This window comes from Strix uralensis, chromosome 3 (genome assembly GCF_047716275.1).
Source record: "Strix uralensis isolate ZFMK-TIS-50842 chromosome 3, bStrUra1, whole genome shotgun sequence".
NCBI lineage: Eukaryota > Metazoa > Chordata > Aves > Strigiformes > Strigidae > Strix > Strix uralensis.
The window spans coordinates 86,314,949-86,342,378 of record NC_133974.1 but is presented as its reverse complement, the minus strand read 5'-3'; positions in this window follow the sequence as shown (position 1 = coordinate 86,342,378).

The window sequence follows — 27,430 nt, the reverse complement described above, 5'->3', positions numbered from 1 at the left end:
ACAAATGCCAGCACATTACTAGTCTTTGTTTACAGTTGTTTTGTTTAAGAATTGCTGACAACTGATTTATACTACTCACAATAGAACATTAATGTAATAAATGCCTCAGGACTAGGCCCAAAAAAAGATACAGAGAAGACAACTACCTGATTACTGTTGCCTCTTGCAGCAGACTTGATTTGTGCTGGCACTTTTGCCATTTTGTAGTAAAAATACTAGCTTGATGGCAGTGATATCACCACAGAGTGAGTGCTTTTGCTAGCAGCAGCCATCTGTAAGGCATGTGAAGTCCTCAAGTAAATTCCCAAGCCACAGGCCTTCGTGATTAAATCCTGTGTGCAGGAACGCAGACGTACCTTTCCCAAGAGTAAATTATGTGGTGTACCAGCAGGCATCCTTAAAAATGACTGCAAAACCTTACGTGAATTACAAGAACTGGCTTTTAACAGGGGATTTTGCAAATTGCACCAACCTTGAATAGGTACCATCTGTGTTTCCGTGCATGAATTCCACTACTTCCCTAATCAGAAGTTGAAATAACAAGATAGAATGCAAGTTACGGAACCAAGACAATAAGTAATCAAAGAGGATGAATCATCCTTTGACCTGTTTTTTATTTAACCTGTACTGCTGATAGATAACCAGATTACTTCTCTGACAATACATTATGGCAGAAAAAAAAACAATTGCTTTTCTCCATAATATTTCAAGTAAGAAGGTATTAATACTTTTGCAAACAAATCTTTTGGGATTCCTGGCTTCAGGTTATAATAGTCAAATTGACTTGGATAAAATTGTCAACATGGACATTTGAGTTAACTGATCTTGATTACTTAACCAATCTAAACTCAGTCATTTGATCCCACTAATTCCATTCTTATGCCCCAACAGAAATGTAGGGAAAGTGCAGACAAAATCATTGCTGCTGCTAATCAAGACGAAGAGTTCAGCTGGGAAGAGGTTAAAAGGAAGATGATCCCCAGGCTCAGAGCCATATGAATCATATGTTACTGGGGACAAATTTGATGCTATTCTCTTGTTGTAGCAATGCGGATCCAAATTACTGTTAGATGATCCCAGTTCCTGACAGGGACGTTATAAGCTGTGCTTAGCCACATGGTGTAACTATGAGTCCTGTGCTTCTGTAAGCATACGCAAAGAGTTAAATCACACAGTTTTGGGGGGCTTTCATGTCTGATTGATAAGTTGTGAGAATATACATGTTTAATAAATTTTTGCTATGAGAATACTAAACTGATCAAATGACACTTGTGATAATAATAAAGCTACAAAGTTGTAGACACATATGTCCTAGCAATGTAAGTACTGGCATTTGGATAAACATTACAAATAAACAACCAAATTATATCCAACATACAGAGTAAAATAATGAAAATTATAAAGGAAAACACCTACAGCAGGTGGACTGAGAGCAGGAAAGTGCAAAAACACTTTCCAAAGTTGGTACTTTGGCAGAGAAAAAATCAAACCCCCTGGGCAGTGTCTATCTGGCACCCAGTCTGTCCCATGCCAGATGAGATTGGGTTAACAAATGCATGACTACATGAATAGCTGATAAGATTTGTAATTATACTGTTTATGGCTTTCTTAATCGTTTCAGTATCATTAGCTGTTATTTCACAGATCAAAGGGCTATGACCTGTTTCTCACAACATTTTAACACTATTATGAAATATTTTTTTGAGCTAATCATAAATGATACCGTAATAAATCAGTGTTGAAACTAACTGTAATTAATTCTGGCATCACAAAGCTATGAAGATATTGCTTCTTCCCCAAAATGGCCTTGGTGCCCACCAGCCATAACGCTATGCATACATGAATTTCTTCCTTTGGAAAATTGCACTCACTCTGGAAAGTTTACCAAAATCTTCTGCAATATATTATGTAGAAGAGTTTAGAGCTAATTAGTAGAATAAATTGTGACACATATCTTTTCTTATCCAGTAATTTGGCTATTGATGTCTCATGTTGTTAAGAAAGGTCCATGCTGGAGTGGAAGCTCTCTTGAGAAGTGCCTTTGTGTGTTGGGTGCATGTCTGAGAAGTTGGAAGTTCACCCATTAGGAGGAGGATGCCTTGTGAGCTTTCCAAAACCAGTTCAGAGGAGACACTGATTTTCTGCAGTTCATATACCTTTGGAATTGTTTTTTCTTAAAATGTTAAATTATACTATTATTTGCCCTGAATTCACATTCTACACAGTAACATTTATCTTTACATCAAGTTAAAAATATTTAATTATAGTAAACAGGGAATAGAAGAGCTATCTAAAAATAATTCAACAGCTGTGTAATAAGTAGGCTGTACTTCTGAACTTAAAGGCTATATACTCTTTCCTCAATACATGGAGTGTTACCAATTCTGGGAAATGTGTGCACATCTCATTTGATACCAAACCTTTATCTTGGTAATTTACCATAGCCAGGAACTCAAGAATGAGGCATTTTCATATCATGCACAAGGGTCTTGACTTGAATTAAATAATGGTCTCATTTTAAATTGACTTTTCTGTAAGTCACATATAAATCAAAATCTGTCTATAATAGAGCCACATCAGAGCTAGAGGTGCCCAGGCAGGATTTCCAAAGGGACGATGGATCTTTCAAAGGTCGAGATGACCCATTCAGCCAGTTTTGTCACCCACTGCCATGAACCTTAGGACAATGACATGGCATCAGTCAGCTACTGTGGGTATACTCTGAGAACTACAGACACCAGCATAAATTACAACAGGTCACAGAGAAACTTCAGTAGTGGCAGCATGAGAATCAGTAAGGGGCTTCTTGACAACTCCAGATACTAAACAGAGATCTCTACACTTGCAGAATTACGACCCAGTTAGTTGAGAGGGGAAAAAAACAAACAAACAAAAAAAAAAGGTGAGGGGGGCAGCATAGATCTGAATACTCAAAAACTAAAGGCATGACAATAGACTTACAATGAGACCACTCTTCCTCTGAGTCCAGTGGAAAACACTAGCTTACACTGCATGCATAACAGCAGGACCTGTCAACCCATCACCAGGTTGAAGGGAGCAATTTCCAGGAAACTGCCCATTGCTTCCAGTGGTAATTTATTTAAAAAAAAACAAACAAATAAAAAAACCACCAAACAAACAAAAAACCAGCTGAAATTGTTTCCTGATATACTTATCTAAAAGTATTAAATTATCTCATTCCTGAGGCTTAGTCCATGACTAAGTTTTAGGAAGAAATACAAATATCAGATGGGTCAAATTACATAGTGTATCATGGTGACTAAATCTCACTGTAGAGATACCCAGGAAAATGGTCGATTCATTCAGCCCATGCTTTCAGCCAGCTAGAAGGCCAGATACAGTCAACAGTTTTCTCAAAATAAATTAGGAAAAATAAAATACTGACACAAAGTTATGCATCAACCCTTTTCAAGTCAACACAGAGCAATACATTTATTCTCCTGATTTTTCTCCCCCAAGTTTCACACAGCTGCTTCACACTGCATGTTTAGAGGGCTGTGAGGAAGCTGGTATAAGGCTGGATTCCTAGTACCCAATATGGGATACGTCACTTGGGGAATGTTTGCCTGCACATTCTGCCATCTCACTGTCACTGTCATTAAAGGGATTTTCAGCATTAAATTGCGCTCGCAGGGCTGAATTCAAGGAGTTCAAGAATCCTTCTAGTAATTGTAAAGGATTTTAGGTCAAACATTTTGACCTGAAATTCTCAAAAAGATTTCAAGGGCTGATTATTAATCAAGAACTGGCTTCTGAATATATGGCCTTTTATTCCTGTATAACTGTAGAATTTAACTTCTTTTGAACATCTGCTTTGTAACAGGGATCTATTTTCCTTTTTCTCATGTAACCAGGGTATTTCTAACTAAGATCAAAATAAAAAAATGATACATTTTGTTGAGTGCTTACCAGACCAGCAAGTGTCTCATCTACCAGAAGTAATGCTGACCTCTTCCAAGGTCTGAATTTTCTGTCTGCACAGCATGCTTCTCATGAATTTTGCTTTGTAGTTGAGCGCTGAAATTGCATGTCATTACTATGATTCTTACCTGCAGAATGACTTTCAAAACAGGTAATGGAAACCTTCCCTGCAGATCAGAGACCCACAATTGGCTTAGAAAAGGAACATTTTTATTTTACCCCAGTACATGGTAAATTTCCTGGCACATTTTTATTGCAGCATAGACAGCATAGTGATAGGAGCTGCTCCAGAAATCCAGAGCCTCAACTTTGGTGTTCCAGTGTGGGATTTCATAACATTTATGTCAAGCTGGTCGAGAGTTACTGGCAGCCCAGCAGTTATTGCAGTAAAGCATTCAAGAGCTGAGGGAAAAAAAAAATATGCAATGGGGAAAATCTCTGTAGCTTAAAGGTAATGTTTTGATTTTACTCTCATTTGCATCAGAAGACATTTTCTTTAAGTGCCGGGAGAGTCAATGAAGTGACTCCACTGTAAAGCTACAGCCTTTCCTTTGAGTTTCCAGATAGCAACAATTCCTCATGTGTTCCTGTGATGGATGGTACTAGCCCAGTGATGAATACCAGGGCAAAAATGGGGAACTTAGAGAACTCATTTTTCACCAGCTGAATGACCTGAAATCCACCACATATTTTCAATGAATTAAGTTAAAGATTAAATTATATATGTTTACTTTGGAAAAGTGAATATGAGACAAAGCTATAAAGTTTTTGTTTGACTTTAATTACTGTCATGCATTGTCATTTACATTCCAAGACTTTGTTTACTCTTGTGATTTAAGAGATAATAGATCTTGACTTGTTGATTCTCACTTATTAAATTTTAGAACAGCATAAAAAAAATCCTGATTTTCATCTTCCAGCAATGTATGACTCAACCCTGCCACAGTGCTTGACTCTCAAATTACCACCAGTCTCTTATCTTGAGGGACACCCCTTATTTTAAGAGACACCTCTCTCTCCATTCATTTAGCAGGTAACAGGAACCCCCAAACAATCAAAGCTTTGCAGATCCAGCTGAGTAATCACATTTTGTTTCTCTGCTTTCTCAGTCTCTCAAGAAAATCAAGCCACAGATGTTGGGAAAAAAGTGGTGCGGGGAGGGAGTTTCTTTCTGTGACTCCTAAAATTACATTGAGTTGTATTTCTGAAATACAGAGTGAATATAGCTGCATGTAGGTAGCTAAATATTTCACAGTTTAATCCAGACCTTTGCTTTTACATTTGTATTCTATGTAAGGAAACCATATTTCAGGGGGAAAAAAAAAGGTAAAAATAAAAAGATTTATTAATATCTATGCAAACAGCAAAGGCTCCCACTTACAGGCATGACCATTATATGTAGGTTAGGGCTTTCAAACACAGTAACAAAGCAGCTCTTTCTGGCAGAGACTGAGATTTTTTAAGCCCGGTCCTCTCTGGGCGCTTGGGAAGCCATCACCCAGGACCCATGGGGACACCAGACACTGGCTGCTCCAAACTGCAGGGAGGGGAGAGGGAGGGCCTTGGCATCAAGACATGTAACTGGACAAAGAATAAGAAACGAGATCTATTTGACCTTTGGAGGAGGACAGGGTTGCAGAGATCACCTTAAAAAAGCAGAATCTAGATTTGCTCATATTCTAGATGAAGAACTCTGTGAAGGAAAAAGCCAGCCACAGCAAAGAATAACAAAAAGAAAGGAAAAATATTTTTTAATTCAGAGGCTTAAAATGATCAGTCTTGCGTGTGCTGAAGTTTAGGAAATGAAGCATCCACTGAAGAGCAAGCTACAACAGAGAACTGTTACAGAATAAAAGCTGTTATCTGAAAATATGTAATGGAAAAGCAAGAGAGACAGAGGTATCATGCAAAGACATATATTAACTCTTAATATCTGACTGCACAGCTGTATTTCTAAATTAAATAATCCTCAGATGGTTGAAGGATTTTCTCTGGAAAAAAAGAAATATACAGTGTTGGCTTTTAAGGAAATGCATTAGGAAGAATGAACCTAAAGGCTGGGTGTGGGTGATGCACAGGAGAGCTAGGAAGCACTCAGAGATCAGCAGAGGCTGTGTGGCTGCACAAAGTGTCCTCATCAGGAAAGTGGCCCCTGCAGAGGCCAGCCCTCCCCAGGCTGTCACCTGAATAACGAAGTCCCCTGTGGCACCCCCAGCACAAATCTGTCTGGTCCTCAGGTGAGGAGCAATCAGGGGGCTCACAGGCAGCCACCCATCCTCACATGAATATTGTCTCCTGACCTAATTCCAGCACAGGAGCCACACCTCAACTTTCCACAAGCTCTGTGTGGCCCAGGAGTCCCACTCCAGTTTCATGCTCTAACTTTTTGCACCCATGGCTATGTCATGTGCAACTGCGGAAAGAGTCTTTCTTACAATGTAAAAACACCTACGCAGGATGCAGACAATAGTTGAATATTGATTTCCTTCAGGTCCAGCTTCAAAAGAGCATCAACATTTTATTTCATGTCAAAGCATTTTTGTTTGTTTAGAAATCAAGCCAATAATGCACTAAAATGAAGCAAAACTGGTAAGTGCCACTTGGGATAATAAACTAGGTTTGTGGTAATAGGGTATTTAAGGATAGTAAAAATATTTACTTTGAGAGGAAAAAGTCTGCTCATACTAAATGTCACATCAAGTAGAATATTTTTTACTTACAAGTAAAACTTCTATAGGTACATCAGTGATAAAAGGAAGACTAGGGAAAATGTGGGCTCCCTCCAGAAAGAAAAAGAAGACCCAGAATATAGAGAAGGCTGAGGTATTTGGCCACTTTTTTGCTGCAGTCTTCACTGGCAAGGGCTCCAGCCACACCACCCAAGACACAGATGGCAAAGGCAGGGACTGGGAGAATGAAGAACCTCCCACTGTAGGAGAAGATCATGTTCAAAACCATTTAAGGAACCTGAAGGTGCACAAGCCCATGGGACCTGATGAGATGCATCTGCTGGGCCTAAGGGAACTGGTGGATGAAGTGGCTAAGCCACTATCCATCGTATTTGATAAGTTGTGGCAGTTCAATCAAGTTCACACTGACAGTAAAAAGGGAAACATAACTCCTATTTTTAAAAATAGGAAAGATGGAGAGGGACTTTTGATCAGGGAGTGTAGTGATAGGATGAGGGGTAACGGTTTTAAACTGAAAGAGGGTACGTTTAGATTAGATATAAGGAAGATTTTTTTTAATATGAGGGCAGTGAGACACAGGAACAGGTTGCCCAGAGAAGCTGTGGCTGCCCCCTCCCTGGAAGAGTTCAAGGCCAGGTTGGACGGGGCTTTGAGCAACCTGATCTAGTGGAAGGTGTCTCTGTCCATGGCAGAGGGTTTGGAACTAGGTGATTTTTAAGGTCCCTTCCAACCCAAACCATTCTATAATTCTGTGATTTTTCTTTACTTTTGGTTTAATTTCATTGCTCTAATTCCATGGACAGCTTCTTCCCATGTATTCCAATTAGTTTGTTCAAAAATATCTCTAAGGTGGTTCAAAAGCAATCTCTAAGGTGATGCCATGTTATGTCTACCTTGCTAACTGCCACAAAGGCACACAGAGAAGTATCTAAGGGAGAAAGGAATATATGGCTACCTGCAATTCACATAAAAACTCAGCTATTTTCAGTATAAAATCCCTGCATGGCAATCCTAATGGTGCAACTCTATCCTCATCCTGAAGAACAGAGAATCCTGCAGTCTTCATTCTCAGTACAGAACATGTTTGCTCCCAGATCTTGATCTTTTACCTGCTGCTTTCTACAGCTCTATTTGTTGTTCATTCTCCCCACAGTCCTGGAGTTCCAGCTTCAGATTCTGTGAGAGTGAAATGTTGCACAACAAGGCAAAACAATCTTTTAAATATCAAAATGCATGTGAAATCATCATTAGGACCTTCGTAGGTCTGATTCTCATCTCTGCTGACTCCAGCTGAGCAACTTCTGCTGGTGCAAATGAAATCAGAATCCAGTAGAGTATCTCTGCAGGAGACCTTGAGAGCTCATTACTTTGGGATATGATTTATTTTCCCCTTTTATGGACTAAATTACCAAGCCCTCTTCATGCAAATAATTTGCCTGTCTGTATTGAATGCACGGGAATTGCTTGTTCCCCCTTGTGGGCTGTTAATGCTTGTATGACTGCCTACATCATGGCATCATTTTCATTTGGATAACATTGAGCTGAACACAAGGGCTTAATACTTATCATAGCATCCCCAGCAGAACTTGACACCTATTCCCACTCTTCTTGTGCCTTTTGGCATCTGCAATCAATATTTGTCTTGTCTGTCAGCCTGCTGCCATCAAGTTCATTCATTAAAATCCACCCTGTAAAGAAACATTACACGAAAAGATTTGTTGTAAGTCTTGCTTGTCCTAACAGCAATCCAGTAAAACAGCAAGCCCAGGTTGCTATAAGTTAGGTGGGAGGGATGTTTCCCCTTCTAATTAATCAAACTTGAAAAAGTAAGAGTGAGGAGATCTTTTTTTCCCCCTTCATTCATCTTTTCTTCCTAGTTCTTATGTAACACCATAGAGGTGCCCAAACTTTTGTCCAGATTATGCATCATGCCTCTCATAGTGGCATTCAAGGACCATACAGTACTGCAGATTTTCAACTTGTGACCAGATGTGTGCTTGTCCCAGAGCTGATAACACTCCTGATAGTAATTCATGATGTGCTGTTATCTAATGAGCTGGGTATTCATCTCTGAATGTGTTATGTCCTTTGCAGTGTGATCAGAGGGAGGCCTGTGCATTGGGTCATGCTGCCAAGGGTCACTGAGGAAAGAGGACAGAAAGGAGTCAGCAATCAGACAACTGAACTATTTGTACAGACTGGATTTGGCCTGTGGGCAGAGGTTGACCACTCTTTCTAGCAACACAATGTCTGTTCCAAGCTTTGCAAGGAGAGATCGTGTAAGCTCTCGCATGCACTTCTCAAAAAGCCTTTCAATCTGCCTCCTTAAACTGCTTAAAGAATGTCCAGAAGGTTTCCCACCTGGGCAACTATGAGTTAATTGCCTCAGCACAGAGGAAGATTTAGCTGTTGAAAATAAAATAATTTTAAAAATTATTAAAGCCTAAGAAGAGGAGGGGGTAGAACTGCAATGGAGACTGATTTAAACACATTTTATTCCCTGAAGCTCAGCCACTTATAAAGCCAAAAACTTGCTCAATCTTTCCAAATTTAAGATACTATTGAAACAAAGAGCTTCACTCAACAGTCAGAATTGAGTATAACTTAAGCAGGTATTCTTTATTCGCAGCGCTGAGCAACACTGGGGATTGCTCCACCACAAGTGCCACACTTACTAACAAAACACTGACTAATATACACAAAAAGCGTACAGATGCATTAGATTTCTTAGAAAAGGTAGTCTTATGTTAATGGGTTCTTAGAATTCATTTACATAGTCTGAGCTTGCGTAGTAAAAATAGAGTGAGGGTCTTCTTCCCTCCTGAAGGGTCCACATAGCCTTTCTCACACTGTCCATTAGTGAACTTTAGGTTTCTTGTGTTCATATATGGTCACAGAGTTACTTCATCTGTCCTTCAGCTCCTCTTTGTTCCAAGGAGGTTAGTTTAGACCAGCTTTCAGTCACGTATCTTGACACTGGTGTCTTCTTAGGCACTTGTTTTCTTTAGGTTCCTGCTATTAGGGATGTACTCAGGGAGTTTTCCAGACTGTCCAAGGTCTGTCCTATCTTTATTAGGCAAGGAGTTAAAGGTTTCAAAACATCTTATAAGTGGGTAATGACTACAGAGGGTAGTTAGGAAAAAGTATAAATGAAATTATATACATTACAGTAAAATACAGGAAAAATAAAAGCTGGTAAACCACAAGTGATGTCTAATGTTAAAACTAAATGTCTTAGTTTACAGGTCCCTGTACATTAGCAATTTCAAGTATACTTGTAGCAGCTTCCCTTCACTATTCCTTAAGAAAATCATGTGCATACTTATAAAAAACTGCATCAGATCCTCTCCTACTCTAGATCAATGTAGAACCATTAGGGATCCCATACCTGTCTTTGTTGTACCTGTACATCTTAAAAAAGCATGTGTTACCTCCTCTTATACTGTATAACCATTCACTCAGAGTGGCAGTTGTCTCTCATATCCTCCCATTAGTCAGTGTGAATGTTTATCACTCTCAGCTAAAAGGTCTAACTGTAAATACAATCCCACTGCACCAGTGAAATCTTCTGGATCAACAAATCATTCCTGCCTCCAAAATGTGAAATTCTGCTTTTGTAACAAATGCAGCACTGTCAAAAGTATCAAAAAGGGATCAGCAATTACAGGGTTAAAGACAATAGCATAGGTAAATTGGAGATGTAGTAACCTCAACAGTGAATTAAATCTCCTTCACCTCCTCCATTCTTTCCCCGACAGGTGAAAAGCAGGGCATACAACAAAGCAAACATTTCTTCTTGTAAGAACCAAAATACTCACAATAGTACAGCAAAACTGCAGTGCACCAATATTAAAAGTGCAGAAGAGCATTGCTGTGTACAGAAAGAACTAACTAATCCTGAGGGCTGACACAAACTGTGTAAGAACCAAATGTATGTTACAAAAACACAGTGAGAACTTCTGCTGTGAGCTGCAGCCTTAGCAATTGGAAGCGATGAAAGAGGAGAAGGATCTGTGCGTGTAGTGGTCAGGCAGTGAAAACTATAAGGCTTCGGTGTGATACAGGCTTGGAAAGATCAATTCCAGAAGCCATTTCAAACATGTACAGGAAAGAGAAACCCCAACTAGAAAACAAGTAGTGCATGTAGAATGAAGAGGTGGATAGTGGCTTTAAATTCACACTGAAAACTAGAAGTACTTCTAAATCACTGATATTTTGCAATAGCTTTTCAATGAAATTTGTGAAAGCAAAAATGAAATTAAATAAGCATTTTTTAATATGATATCAATCAATTTGCAAAAACAAGTTTCTTAGTTCGGATTCAGGCAGTTCTTTCTGGATGCCTAAAATTTGCAATTACAAAGCTGTGCTTTAACATAAGATGTTTTTTTCTCGAAAGCACCTGTGAAATGGGTGGGAATGACTCAGTTCCACACTTTCCTAAATCAGTCCAAAGTCCTTTCCCACTCTGCCCCTTGGTCCCTTTGCACTGTAGATTTGGTCCTGTGGTCCTGGGGATGAAGAGGAGCCCTGCAAGTGCACTCGCTGCCGAGTATGCAGGAGCCAGCCCATGCCCATACCCATCCTGGTAAATTCTTGCTGTAAATAACCGAAGGGATTAATGGTGTGAAGTCTCATGCTCAGGACTGTCAGGTTTAGACCATTAATCTAACATAATGCTTCAAGAAGGCATGGAGCCTGTTACAGACAAAATTTAAGGCAAATATTTATCGATCACAGCAATAATTCTGTATTATTTTTAATTGCTAGTTTTTCTTTGCAATTATACTCACTTGAGCTGTGAAATAGGAAAACAATGAAGTATAACTGGTAACACCAGTTCAACTAATTAAAGTTTAAATTAGTGCTATCTCCATGTCTTTTGTAATTTGTCACTCTAATACCTACAACAATAAAATCAAATTTAATCCATGAATCACACTGGATTATCTAGTGATAATCACAGCAATAAAAGAAAATGATACACAGTGGGAACTTGGTTCTAAGTACCAAACAAGCTATCAGCAATATAATACTAATGAATAATACACTTCATTACAGCCAAAATACTGCTCCCCATCAAGAGTTCCATCAAATTATACAACATTACTGGCAATGGTATCTGAAAAGACATATAATGGACACAAAATTCCAAGAAAAAGGTTGAGTCATTATCTGTATGTTGTTATTGCTGAAACATAATCATTTCACCTTTAAAAAGCAAAGAGCTCTATAACAGCAAGAAGGAACTATTTAAATATTTCCCTGCATGTGGGAAGGTAAGTATAAGCAAAGCAGTGGATGATAGGAGTCAGTGTGTCATGCTGGTTTTTTTCTCTTTCATTCATATTTAATTTTTCCTTTTAACTCTGGGATAAATCAGGCTTCTTACAGATTTTTCCTCTCAGCACAGAGGCCAAAAAAGAAAGCCTGCCAGAGACTAAGCTAATCACTTGGCAACAGAGTAGGACTCCATTTTGTTTATTCTCCAACTAGTCTCATTATTTAGCTGTTTTGGATGGACTATGTTCTAGCTTCAACTAGACAACATGAAGGTACCCTGCTGCCTATATCCCACTTTATTGCCCAGAGGTTAGGGTTCTTGTAGGAAAGAAGAGATTTAAGCCTCTCAGGGCTGGAGTACCTGAACCACTGCAATCCCTGTGCTGAGAAATATCCAGCCATTAAGATTGTTAGCTTGCTTCCAACTGGATACTTCAAGAAACTTGTTGATTAGTGTGTACAGTTTTCATATCATCACTGGGCTCCTAAGTCTCCCCATGCACATTCTAAAAGGATGAAAACACTTTCAGACCAGGGATCAGATTCATCACATCTGTTTGCATGATTATTCTAGTTGTTACTGTTTGTTATTAATTTGAGTTGATTTTTGGTGATTTTTGATGATTTGGATTTAAATAAAGAAAGATTTAGAGTAACTATACAACCAGTTATGGTGCTATAAAGTTCTTTTTAAAGTCCCAGGCTAGGGCCATGTAGGCTAGTGATAATCATTAACTAGATTTCTATACAAAGAATAAGATTCATGATGAGGTACCATTGTTAGACTGTTCAGTAAGGACGATTTATTGCCCTGTAGACCAAGTGTTCTAAAAGTTACATTGAGAAAGGGCCTCGAAGCATGTTAAAATCGCAATGTGAGCCAAAAATCCTTGGGTCAAGGGCATTGGAGGGTCTTTCTTTTAGGTTAGTAGTCCATGATGGTCGCAAAAGCAGCCCCCTGACTCGTTTCAGGACTCAAGCGTGTATGACCGGAAAGAGGTGGGAATAAGAAAATGAGTTATAGGAGTTAACATGTTTATGTATGAGAACTTGATTAATATGTATTACTGTATCCAATATAATCAGCATGTTACACAAGTTAGGTGTGCATTGTTGGTAAGATGACTCCCCTATGCACCCTGCCATTAATAAAGGAGCATCTGCTTATCTACATCAAATTGGTGTCAATAAATTTTTTTATCCCATTTTGGTGACATAGTGGCTACTAGCTTCAGATAAACTCCTTACTCAGCATACACCTTTAGGTCACCTCTCTGAAGGGCCTAATTTTCCAGATGCATTATACAGAGAATTCCACATGACCACATGAGGATTAGGGATCTTTCTTCCCCCGCCTTGGGAAATACGTTGCAACAGACAGTAAGACAATACAAGGCATTTCTTTCTTATTTATTATAATTATGTTTTATGGCAAACAAAGAAATGAGCAATGTATCAGTATTTAGACAGATAGCTAAGCTAGTGATGGAACAATCTCCACACTTATAAGGAGGCTTTGACCTCAATCAATGAATTATACTTTAAGCCATTACAGAACACATCTCCTACTGTGAATTACCAAACTAATGAGGTGCAAAAGTGACAAAATCTTAATTATCCCAAGATCTGTGACGATTTTAATGAGACAAACTGAAGACACAGAAGGCAGTATCACATTTCTTTTCTTTTTCTTTTGGGAATTACCTTTTTCAGGATTTGGCATAAGAGGAATGGTTGTGCAGATTGTTACACTGTTAGATTATATTCTCTAATCATACTGGACATTTGTAGGAAGTTAAATTCAGAGTAAGAGAACATAAAAATTGCTCATTAGGAAAATGCCTACTGTGCCCTTCATGTGGGAGTTAAGAGGAACAAGCAGAGAAACTGCTGTGTATATAAAATCCCACTACAAAACACCCTGCAGGCCTGTCTGCTGTGGAAAGCATCCTTTGGAAACACCTGACTACTTTGCCCAGTCCACTGACCGCAGAGAAGCTGAAGGTGGTAGCACTCCTCAGGTCCTACAGCTGCATGGAAGGACTTGGATCACCTGCCCAGCTGATGGGAATTTCCCCTCATGATTTCCCCTGATTTCTGATGAGTTTGACAAGTCTCTTTGGATGGGGCTTTGAATGTGGGGGAGATGCTTGTGGTGGGGGCTGTATATCTAAATGCTGAAAAATTGCTGTTCAGCATGCTGGGTTAAACCCTTCTCCTACTTACAACTTGTCATGAAAATCTGTATTACTATAAAAAATTATTTATTTGGCAAAATTGAAAGGTTCTTTTGTGAGAATATGCCAGTTTTAATGAAAGGAGTTTTTTTCCATTTCAGTAGTGGAAAACCGAGAGCAAATTAAGACAAGACCCAACTCTGACAGTGAGTGTTTAGAGCTGACTTCTGGGACATACAGGGCTGGATCCCTGCCCCAGCCCTATTCGAATAGAGACATGCATCTCTCTCCACTCCTTGTGTCTCAGGCCTGTGCCAAGTTTCAACCAAGGTTTCTTCTTTGCTTTGTGCTGACTTCATGCCAGCCTTATGATAATCAGAGACTTAGATTTCTTTTCTTTTGTTAGGGATGTTAGCATACATTTTGTTGAACTGAAGTATCAAGGTTGGAAAGAACAAACACCCAAAAAGGAAAGGATGCTGGATTTCTTGATGTACTCAGACAAGAAAAAGGTGGTTTTCAGAATCTGTGCCATATAATAAATAAATAAATAAATATTTTGTGATAGGATTATACCAAGGAAAAGAACATGCAAAGAGCTTTCATATTTATTACTAAAACAAAAATATTTTTTATGTTTTCCCCAGGAAAACAAAATATCTTTATACTACATTCCTTTATCAGAAAATTGAAACAATTTGTAACATAGACTTACCTACTCTGAAGATTTAACAAGATTTTTGTTTGTGCATTTTCTTTAATACAATTTTTAAAACCTACATGTACCTCACAATTTATACAGAAAAACCTCCAGGGTTGAACTCATTTGAGCAGAAGAATGAATTATCACATGCAGACCAAGATAAAACTCAGTTGCTGACTATAATCACTCTGATAGTGGATTTCAGTCCTGCATTTTTGTTAATGGTTCTAACAGTACATAACAAAAATAGGGTGATAAATGTCAGATGTTTAGATAAGTACTCCTCTATTAGAATAACAGTTTAGCCATTGAACTCGATTAGAAAGAAAATATGTCCTAACCTTCACTCTGCAAAACATAGAATCAAAAAAACCCCCACATTTTGTCTGAGGAAAGAGATTTAATTCATGGTTTGATTTTTGGGTTTTCTTCAGTTTTGTGAATTGTTTTAACTGTAAAAAATGCTTATTGTAACTTAACAGGCAAAATCCTGAAGGAAGGAATAAGTTGGGAAACTGTCAATTAATAAGAATAAATAGAGGAATAAAATAAAATAAAATATTCAGTTCTTTCAATTGAACCCAATCTAAAGGCCTTTTCTGAACCTTTGTGAAAAAAAACCAGAAAGGATATTTGCTAAACCCTCTTGCAATTTCAAAGTGAAGATGTACATCAAAGACAAAGATCAAGTCTGATTTTCGCAAACTTTCCCAAGTCTGACTATTCCTGCTAAAACAACTCATTACTTCTTTTGATCTTCTCGAAGCAGTAGTGAGAATGCTTAAGATACATCCTTCTTTATCAACAAAGAATTGAAATGTAATTTTATTGATCTATTCCCAGTGGATTGAGAATCAAAACTAAAATTCTGCAAGGAACAGACAAGCTTAGAGAGTAATGTCACCTTGCATCAGAATTTAAAAAAGAAAAAGTCAGCCAAAAAGATTACAGAATTTCACTACATTGTGTTGTTTCAGAGCCAGCAAGAATGTGTCCAGCACAGCAAGTCAACATATTCCCCTTATTTATCCAGCTTGCTGGGGAAAAGACCAGAAAACCAAGCAGCCCAGGAGACAATTGAGACAGATCATGAATGTAACTTCTCCCTGGCCACTCATGCAGGTGGATCAGCAGGGCACAGGATCTTGGGCATGGCCCATGCTGATGCCTCCTGCCTCCACAGCAGCCCACTTGGCTGGGACCAATGGGGCAGGGGAGCACCAAAACTTGCCCAGCTAGGTGGAGGAGAGAAGAAACTCCAGGAAAGCAGCGAGGACTGGAAACACGAGTCAGGGGACAGGGCCAGTTGGCCCATCTTGACTGGTTATATTTGAAGGTTTGGACAGAATCAATAAATTCTTGTGACGCACTTTGGTTTTGTCTGATTGTTATTTTACAGTGAGCATTGCTGAGGTAAGGAAAATGTGCAGGCTGAGCAGGAAAAGAGGTCACCATGGGCTGCAGTGTTCTCATAATGCTTTAAATAGTTTGACAGAGAGTATGTTCCGACTCTGCTGTCTTAACAGTGAAAAGAAATGTTCCTCATCATATTCATTTGACCTGACTTAGTGACATGAATGACAAAGTGAGGACTGGGCAGGACACACATGTACTACCACGCCAGCATCTTTGAGCATGAAGCAAGCTGGACACTCTGCTTACTTGCAGTCTGAATGTCATATTGTCAGGAATATCAGTTGCCAGCTTCCCTGGAGAAGACAAATAGGATGAGGAAGGTAAAGGAAGGCAGAGGTGCCTAGCAAGTAATTTCCTATTTTTTTTTTTGTTTTTTTTTTTGTTTGTTTTTTGCAACTCTGAAAAGCAAAGTAAGACAAGTAAGTTACCCTTGTGCTGGTGATGACTGCTGGTGCTCTCTTTGCCAATATCCTGTCCTGCTGAAGTCCGTCAGCTTTGGACAGGAGCAAAACATCTCCAGGATTCATCTGCAGTCTGTCCTGTGACAGAAAGGAACTACATATCTCCTTGTAATGTCATAATTTATTTTCCCCTAGAGTCTTTACTGTTAGGTCCAAGCTGGACATGTCAAACTTGCTATAACAATTAAATCAATGCAAGTACTCATCAGGCTTACTGTTAGGATTGGCAATTTAGGAAGTTTAGTATGGATGCCTCAGTTTAGGAGACCTGTAAAGGGAAAGAAAAGGATCAGCATACTTTCCCATGGTAAATAAAAACACATCCATATCTAAGAATACCCATAGATTATTACAGAAAATACACAGCCTCTTCATTAATACATGAAAAGGATTATTGAACTTGTATACTAATCAAGATAAATATACTGAAGTGAAGTTATTTTTTATATACAAAAAACATAATATCAGATCATAATTATCCAGGGGCACCTCACAGTTCATTTACCTTTTGTAGCACAAAGAAAAAGGTAGCATCTGAGTTTATGTAAATATACACTGTCACCTATAAGGAGATTTAACAGGAAATTTAATCTAAATCCAGCACAATGCTACTACTCCTCTGGGTGATGATTACCTTATTCTGAAAAGCATTTCAGTGCTCTGGAGACCAAAAGTGCTATGTAAATTCTATTATTTTATGATGACAGTTTCTGTTTCATAGTACCAACCAGTCTTATTTTTTTTCTCTCCATGTAATCATGTGTTTTCTCTATGTGAGCTAAAGAGCATCTGCAGATCCTAACTTTGGGAGGTCAGGGGTTTGACACAGTCTGCTTCTGTAGGTGGTTTTTCTCAATTTGCGTATGCTGGTATTGGCCTTTTCCTGCAGCCTAAGTGAGTCCAGTTAAAGAGTCCTGCTGTGATCAATAAACACTAGAACTGTTGCAAGTATTTGGGGGATGAGATATGAGGCTTTTCAGCATGGAGCTTGTTTGAAATAAGAGAGAATGCAGTTGCTGAAAAGCCTGTTTCTAAAAAGGAAAAGTCTGTTTATTAAAAAATACTGTGATTAGACTTTTTTTCTTTTGTCATTTGAAAGAAGTCACTCTTATGACTGATGAAAGACTTTTTCATTACACTGTAGATTTTTAACAAATCAGGAACTAAATAATAGGGACATATTTAAATAAGCTTGACAATAGCTTTTGGAAGGCCATTTAAATGCATTACCATATCCTCCAGTGTAAGAAAATATATTTCTAACAAACATTTAACTCTTGTTGCTATTTGTATTAAATATTCATTATAGCTACTAGAATGGCACATTACAAAGGGACCAAATTATTCAACAACTATGTCACCAAAATGGGATAAAAGAACTTATCATCACCAATTTGATGTAGATAAGCAGATGCTCCTTTATTAACGGCCAGGTGCGCAGGGGAGTTGTCTCACCAACAACGCACACCTAACTTGTGTAACATGCCAATTATATTGGATACAGTAATACATATTAATCAAGTTCTCATACATAGACATATTAACTCCTATAACTCATTTTCATATTCCCACCTCTTTCCAGTCATGCGCACTTGAGTCCTGAAATGAGTCAGGGGGCTGCTTTTGCGACCACCATGGACTACTGACTCAAAAGAAAGACCCCCAATGTCCTTGACTCGAGGACTTTGGCTCAGATTGCAATTTTAACATGCTTCAAGGCCCTTTCACAATACAGCTTTTAAAACACCTGGTCTACAGGGCTATAAATCTTTCTTACCAAACAGTCTAACAATGGTACCTCGTCTAGCAGCGTAACGGGTTTATGGTTACTTTAAACTAAATAAAACGTCTCTATGACTACTTAAAACATTACACCACTATCTTCTATAAAAACTGATATTTCTGTGAGATTCCATTTAATTGATTAGTCCTAATCATTCCTTATCAAAATCACCAAAAATCATCAACTCAAATTAATAACAAATCAGTGACAATCAGTAACAACTATAAGGATCAGACTTCTGGTGTAAAAGAAAGAAGGATAAGATCTTTTTCTTGTTTGTTCAAGAAAACTAAGCTCATTAATATAATCCATGTTATCCTATGAAAAGACAGTAAATTGTATGGCTATGGGAGCCATATTTTCACTGTATTTTCAGCGTATAGACTGCCTTCAGGAAATGTCACAGCAGATTCATGGATTAGTTGGAACTGTCTCTGCACGTACTTTTGGGCTTATGGAGGGGTATTTAAATTAATCACCTGATCTTTAGGTGTACTCTTCACCCAAGCCCCAAAGTCAGTAAGCCTTTGACATGTTGTGAAGATTAGAAGATATGGCTGTCATTACCGCAAAACAGAACATTTTTTAGATATTTAAAGATACAAGGCACAGAAATCAAAAGTTGAAGAATTTGAAGCAGCATAGAGCTCCTCTCATGCCTCTCACAGAGGACCAATTCATCATGCACAAAATCACACAGAATAAACCTAGTTCAGTTTTAAAATTAATTCTAATGTTTTGTCCCCCTCCATCTACCTACCTGTGCATACATCTTTTCAAACTGCTTCTCCCAAGTGGCCATGTATCACCTCCAGTAATGACATCAATAAATCTCAGAGATGATAGCTAGGAATCTCCCTGATGTCACTGTAAGTGATTCACTCTCCAGCAAGGACTGGTAGCCAACTACCTGTCAAGCTGCTGCTGATGGCTTTAACACAATGGAATAGGAAAGAACAGACTTAGGAGGAATAGTTTAAATAAACCTCTCAAGTGTCATGAATACATTTGGCCAACAGATGACAGTGTAATGTATGGCAAGTAATAGCATAGAGCGATTGCACTTTGGGGGGCCAGATCCTCGCCCTTGGTGCAGTTTCTGTAGTGCTTTGATAATACTGGAAGAAAACTTGCCTGAAGTGCAGTATATGTTTTTAGCAGGGAATATCTCTAGTCAAGGTAATGCTGCAGTAAGTCCTTTCAGCTTTGCTATATAGCTTGGAAAGTCCTAAAATGGCATCTTCAGTGTAAATCTAACATAAACCACTTAGACTTGGGCTATCACCATTCATCTAAGTATCCCAGGCTATTTTGCTGAGGTAGGTGTTGGTTTTAGTCAGCTTTTATGGACTGGGAATCAAATGCAGGGTCGAGTGTGCAATGTTCCCTCTGGGCCACAACATGCTTTAGAAATTATATCAAGCTCTGGTTAAAAACATAGCCCTCACCCTGCTCTGTTGTTCTAACAGCATTGTTCTTTTTCACTCCCACTGGGTAAATGGCTTGAAGTGGTACCAAAACTATTTATTAGGGTATATGTTCCATTATAGATAGTTCTGTAAGACACACCTGTGAAGTCTGTAAAAGACCAGTGTGGTCCTGTATGTCAAATATCTGGCCACGACAGATTAGCTCCAGAGCACAGAGAGGTAAATTGGTTGATCTCTGGTCTGCAGGTTTCATGTATACTTCTTCACATGTTTTTATTCAGTGGCTTTATGAGACATTTTTTGCTATGCTTCAACCTCTGCATACCTATGAATTACTTTTTGAAACCCTGTTCTGCCTTTTCAAGTTAAAAAATGATGCTTTGGGTATATTCAGCCATCCACTGAGAAAACCGGAGATTCATGTATAACAGCAGATGAGGGAATGGCAAGATCAACGAGAGGACCAAAAAGCAACTCCTTCTGACAGAAGTCTTCACCTTGGTGCCATGCCACCACTGCATCTTGTTCAATCAAGGAAGGGGAGCATTACTGCACCTGAGATGGGCGAGATGTGATAGGCAGAGCAGCACTTAATTTCTGCCTCTGCCAGCTGGTCAGCCCTGTCAAAAACTAGACGCTTATGGGCAGCAGAGTGCAGCAGAGCCTGAGCTCATCCAGGTGAATTTAAGATAAGGTGATTCCAGAATGAATTTTCACATAAATCTTGACTGAGTCTCATTTTCACCAATCAAGTCCTGAACTTAAGCCCCTTTATGTGATCTAGGCCAAGGCACTCCTCCTTCGGACAATAAAAAGTAAATGAAGCACCCTTCTTTCTCTTTGATTTTGCCAAAAGAGAGCTTTCTCCTTTGGCGGCAGCTGAGTACAGCCAGCTCCTGCAGCACCTCAGTCAGGAGGGCACTTGACTCATGACAAGGTCTGCTGTAACAGGGCAAAGCAATTCTATCAGGCATGGTTACCCAACACTCTTATTCTTCTGGCTGCATGTTGCAAAAATGATACTTCTAAAATGGTAGATTGCTAGACAGCCAGGCTGCCTACAGGAGTGGATGTTAGCATCTTATACAGAGGAAGGAAGCCAGCAATTACAAAATAGAGCATTCTAACTACTACTTAAAAAGCCTGGACTAGGGTTTATCTACTTGTTCCCTCCCACAACAGAAGTATCAAGGTTGATTTGATCCATTTCAAATTAGATATTCCCTGACCAGGAATCAGTCCAGCTCTAGCCTGACTGTGGGAGCTACATAATCACATCTTGCAACAGAGAGGCATGTGCCACACTGACTGGTACTCACCTGTCTGGAAACCCACAAGTCCCCCCACCCTAAGTCATTTGTAGTTTGGAAAAGCCTCACCTAAGACAGTAATTTAAAAAAAAAAAAAAAAAAAAAAAAAGCAGCAGCTCTCTTTTAAAAAGATGTGGTGTCCCAAAACAGAAAAGGTCATACTAAATTAATTATTAATAAACTTTAGTGGAATTTGTCACAATCTGTGGTCTGGAAAAAGGCTATTCTTCATTCAACATCCCTACCTTACCACAGGCACTGTGATCTGTCCTTTCCCTTGTTCTCTTCAACTTAAATCCTGTATCCCTTTGTATGGTGCTACTGTACTAATTCTGTTGGAAAAAAATAGGCACAAATGTGGAACTCCTTGTCAAATATGTGAAGGATAATAAAAGTCTCTACAGCCTGACAGTGATGTCAGATAAGTTAATGGAAGAGTGTGATATGTAGAAATACATAGAAACATCATCAAGCTCAACAATTCTAAGCTAGGTGAATATCAGGAGAGAAATACCTTAATCTTTGCTAGATGTCAAACTGCAGCTGTTCTTACATTCTTAGGTTATGTTCTCATGCAACAGGTCTAGGCAGTTAAATGTTGGTTAAGACTGTAAATACAGAGACCTTAATCTCCTTTGTCACTGGGAAAATAGTCAACAGTGTCTATTATTTTTATACCAAGCTGAAATGAAAGAAAATAGATATTTCATTAAAGTACGAAATCTGCTTTGCATTTTAACTGTACATTGTGATTCCCTATACGTTGAAGTTGAGAGCTGACAGGAGAACAGGACTTTCCTGCTCTGCTTTCAATAGTGCTATGTATGATAGTTTGGGGAAGGAAATGAAATGTGTGATATCTGCTGTGGTGCTCTGCTTAATATTGTTACTGATGTCAAAATCTGCTTCCTTTAGGAGAAACAGAGAGAAACACGAAGTGTAGAGGAAGCAATGCCAAAGACGACAAAGCAATTTCTGCCTCAAAACTGTGATATTTTGAACAGAGTTGTGGGAGAAACATTGACACAGCACACAGTTTCATAAGCCTCCAAGACCTGACCTGACCTCTCCTGGGCCACACTTGTATTGTTTAAGATGGTTTAGTTGTTTATTTTTAACTCCTTTTCTGGCCACAGGTTCAAAGAGGTGTTTCAACTCCCCTGAGTGCCAAAGCCACACTTTTATTAAGTCTGCAGTGAGCCTTAGGTCAAGGTAAGTAATAAGAAACCAGTCAGATCAAATGACGGGTGAAAGGACAAGAAAGGGCAAGGACTCAGCTTTCACTTACATGTGCTAGTCAGGACTCTCTGACACAAATGGAGTGGGCAACGAACAGCATGGTGCAGCCTGAAGCAGGCTGCAGCTTCCTGAGGAGTGGAAGAGCAAAGACACGCAGGTTTCAGTCCCAGATCTCTTAGCTTTTCCTCCTATGTCAGATGCTCCAATCTCTTAATCATCTTCATGGCCTTTCACTGGACTCAGTCCCCTAACTCCTTATCTGCCCTATACTGAGGAGCCCAGAACTGGACCCAGCACTCCAGATGCGTCTCAGCAGAGTTGAGCAGAAGGTGAAGGATCACATCACTCGACCTGATAGCCTAATGCAGCCCAGGATACAGTTGGCTACCTTTGCTGCAAGGACACATTGCTGCTCATGTTCACCTTGCTGTCCACCAGGTCAGACCTCCTGATCTTTTTCTGAAGAGCTGCTTTCCATCAAGTCAGTGTGTACTGTTGCATGAGGGTTATTCCTCCCCAGATGCAGAACTTTGTTGAGCTGCATGACATTCTCCTCAGCCCAGTTCTCCAGCTTGTTGAGGTCCCTGTGAATGGCAACACAACCATCCAATGTGTCATCCACCCCTCCCAGTTTTGTATCATCTGTGCACTTGATGAGGGTGCACTCTGTCCCATTGTCCACATCATTAATGAAGATGTTGAACAGTATTCCCCCAGTACTGACACCTGGGGAGCACTGCTAGGGACTGGCCTCTGACTCATCTTTGTGCTGCTGATCACAGGCCTTTGAGCTCCACAGTTCAGTCAGTTTTCAATTCACTTCACTGTCCATTTCTCTAGTTCATCATTTTCTGAATGTTGCACAGACTTGTGCATGTCCAGTTTGTTTAAATGCTACTTAACCTGGTCCTCTTTCACCAAGAGTAAGTTATCCTTGTGCCAGGATCCTGAATGCTACCATCTCATGGTCACTATAGCTTAGACTGCCCCCAACCTTCATATCCCAAATCAGTTCTTCGTTGTTTGCAAGTGCGAGGTCCAGCAGAGCATCTTCCCTTGTCAGCTTCTCCAGCTATGTTGGTAAGTTTTCCTCAATGCACTGCAGAAACCACCTGGATTACTTGTGCCCTGCCACATTGCTCTTCTAGTGGTCATTACAGTGGTTAAAGTCCATCAGTTGGCTGCCATGTTTTCCAGTTATTAACTACACATGAATTTAAATCTATTGTTAAGAGATAGTTGTGTGACAATTTGTTTGTATAGCCAAGTCCTCTCCATTTTCCTGATTTCTTCAAGAAATTTCTCCCACTTAAAAAACAAAATCCTCCAAAAGAAAACCCCTTCTGTTATTCAGTACATGTTAGAAAGAATTTAAAATTTCTTAGGATGTATCCAGTGATGTAACTGCTGAGTTGCTCTGGCATGTACTTAGTCATATTTATTGCCTGTGGAGTGATTTCTTAAAACAAGACAGCTGTGAGAGGTTAAGCACATAGAATAAGGAATTGTTGAGGGATTATTTTATACCATCTCATAGTTCTCTTTGATTGCTTTCAAGCCTGCATGAATATGACCCAAGAGATGGTTTGAAAATACTGTCCATACTAAAATTTAAATAGTAACAATTAATCTCTGCTGCCTGTTGAATAATATAGAAAGCTAACAATACATAGATTGACTGTTTTCATTAATGGAATTCACATATCAGACAACACTGAGGCATCAGTGCTTAGAATTTCGAATTAAACTTTTTAACAAGATACTTACCACGGCAATTCAGTCACATAAATATTTATATTACAGGTGATTATTTATTTTATACTCTCCATAAATCTATCTCACTGTTAATTAAGGATGGTCAAAATAGTTACAAAAATATAGTAAAGCCACCACCCTTTCTCCCAGGCTTCAAGGTGTGTTTGCTGAGGTGTAAAATATCTTTATTATACACCACTGTTTCTTTTGGTCAGAATTGAAAAGAGGAGAGCTTTATGGAATATTTCTGACCCACATGGATTTCTGGCCACCATTGCAATTAGGCCTATAAAGGCTTCTCTGGCCCTTAGCCTCCGCTTGTGCTCCTGGATAAGCAGTCTTCTGCCTTCTACCTGCCCCAAAGTTTTTCAGCAGCAGATGATGCTCAGAGCTACACTTACCTGTTTAATTTCCAGGAAGGTGTTAACTCTTGTAGTTTTATAGCACTTGGGGAACTCACTTAGGTGAGAAGGAAACTCATGTGGCATATCAGTTAACAATTCTATGGTTCACCTGTGCCGTCAAGAAAATATAGGAGGCAGCCAAGGGACTAGAATAAGACTGTTTTCCAGCTCCTTGTGCATTATTGATCCCAGTGGTTTTGCTGCTTCACTAACAGAGCAGGGTCTTACAAGGGACAAATAAGATAGAACTGGCAACTCACAAGGTAGAGCTTCATTGCCAAAGGGACTGCTCTTACCATGAAAGCAGAAAGAGACAAAAAACCTAAATAAATTTATCTTGCTTTCCTAAATGAAGTCAGGCAGTCATAGTCATTAAATTCAGCCAAGGCATTAAAAACAAGTGAGTTGGTCTCACTGGTCACATCCAATAATGAGAGTTATGTATAACTAAAGAATGGCTTCTGAGTCTTTTATCAATTTGAAACCTTATCACCCAGGTCAGTTAAAGTAAAGAGAGACTCCTTCAATGACTTTCAGTCAGGCTTGTCAGTGAGGCCATACACAACACCATCCAATAGGCCAACATCAGCTTCCATTTTTATTCCCATCACAAGTTTCATATAGGAATGGTGACCCAAAAGTCAAAATATAGAAAAAGCCATTCAAGAAAAAAATAATCCCATGTCCTGTTAAGCTTTCTTTTTGACCATCATCTTCTATATACATATTCTAAAGAGAACTTTAAGAACTGGATTTGATTCTTCCATTTAAAATCATAACAAATTGGTCATTGTTCCCACTTACCTTTTAAAATGTTATAAAAAGATCTACCAATAGTAGACATGGTGAGTTTCCCCCTAAACAATCAGGTTTGCAATGTAGCTACCAGCTGCTGGAGCAGTAAATCTTGCCTGTCAGAACAGTATTTGTCTGAGATGAAAGACTATTTCCTCTCCATACATCCTAAAGTTGGCTGATTATAAACCCACAGAAGAGAGACTCCTGTTGATCTGTGCATCAGTACTATGAGCTGTCCCTCACTGTTGTCTTATCTCAGATTTCTTGCAGGTTTAAAACCAAATCACACTTGCTTTAGGCAAGTTATGGAACAGGAAACCAGTGACTGGCACTTAAGTATACAGTGGTTCCTAATTTTTTGTTCCTTCTAAGAGACTCAAAAATAGAACAAAGAAAAACGAGTACTTAAATTGTGTCTTATTCTTTTTAGTAGCATGTTAGAACTTAAATGTGAAAATACTGGACATTAACACATATTCTGCAGAAACCATGGATTGCTTCCTTTACATATTGGATTAATATATATGGTTTAGTACTTTCAACTAACAACAGGAATGCAGTTTTTTTATAGCCATACTTCAAGATGTTCAAATGAGAAAGTCAGAAAAAATGAACTATTTTACATAGTATTTATATGCTTTGAAGTCCAAGCAAACATGGAGCAAAAACACAACCTGAACATCGACTCTTGGGTTTCTGAGGTAAACATCTAAGTGTCATATTAGGCAAGTATTAGGCATGGCATCTTTTCCTAGGACTCCAGCTGTCATCCGAGGCATATGCAAGTAACTGATAAATCCTGGATGTCTATATGCTGGAGTGTTAGCCAAAGATTTTGGATAATGGAGAATATCTCAAGTGACTCTAGACTTGATGTTTAAACAACTCAGTCTCATGCCTTAGTTTGACCTACTACACCCAGGTCTTGTATTGTTATTGGGTTTTTTAATAACTCAGAATGATATAAAATAGAATTGCTAAAGTTTTTTGCTTCCTACATGATACTGTGCAGATATTCAAGGGAAGAAGAGTCAAAAATATCTTTTCTTGGCTGCCGTTTTCTATTCAGAGACAAATTTCTGGGAATACAGCCATAATACCTTATTAGAAGAAGTCTTATGCACCTCCTTCCAGATTTCTGTTGGAATGTGTCCAGATCACAGTAGAGAAAGAACTGTGTGAAAGAGGACTTGTGATTTTTTCCATTAATTTTGGGTGCCAATAAAATACTAATTAAAAAAAAAAAAACTAAACCACACCAACAGACCCTACAGTTCTGCACAAATATGGCAGGAAAATAAAAACAGGGCTTTTTCACTCTGCCCTGACAGTTATTTTATCCAGTACATTTCTTATTCTGTAACCCAGATGAATCTTCTTGTCTCTTGGGTTCATGCAGAAGTTTTATTTTCTTGCAGAAGATGAAGGAAGCTGTCTCCTTGCCTGTAAGGCAAAAGGGATTAAAAACCAAAAGCAAAAAAGAAAAATCCTCTCTCTTGTTACTGCACCTCAGCTTACGATCCTTTTCTTTTGAAGGACACAGATAAGGGGAGTGGAAACCACTGGGGAAGAAGAGAAAGAGATACAGCTCAGCAAGTTAAGCCTTCTGGTCCCCATCATGCCTGATGCACCATGTTTCATAAATTGTACTCTCAGACCTCCATTTTCAAAGGCACTTCAACAAGTCTACAACTGAGGACTAGAGCAGAAAGACTAAAAAGGAGGTAGACTAGTTCAAAACTCATAGTTAAAATAAAAATAAACACTTGTCTAACTTCAAGTCTTTCTCTCATTCTTGTTCATTGCACTTCTTCACTACAGACACCAATTTTAAACCTTTCTTGCTGAAATTTCCTCTTGAATTGAGGGAAGTCTCTCCAGTTGACAGCAGAGTCAGGATAAAGAGCTACCAAAATATCTGTAAGTAATTTTAAAGTATTTATTTCACACCTAAGCATTCATGATTAATTTGGAATTTGGGTTCTCTATTTTCTCTTGGCATGACAGGAACAATCGTGCATCTACCTCCCTACAAACAG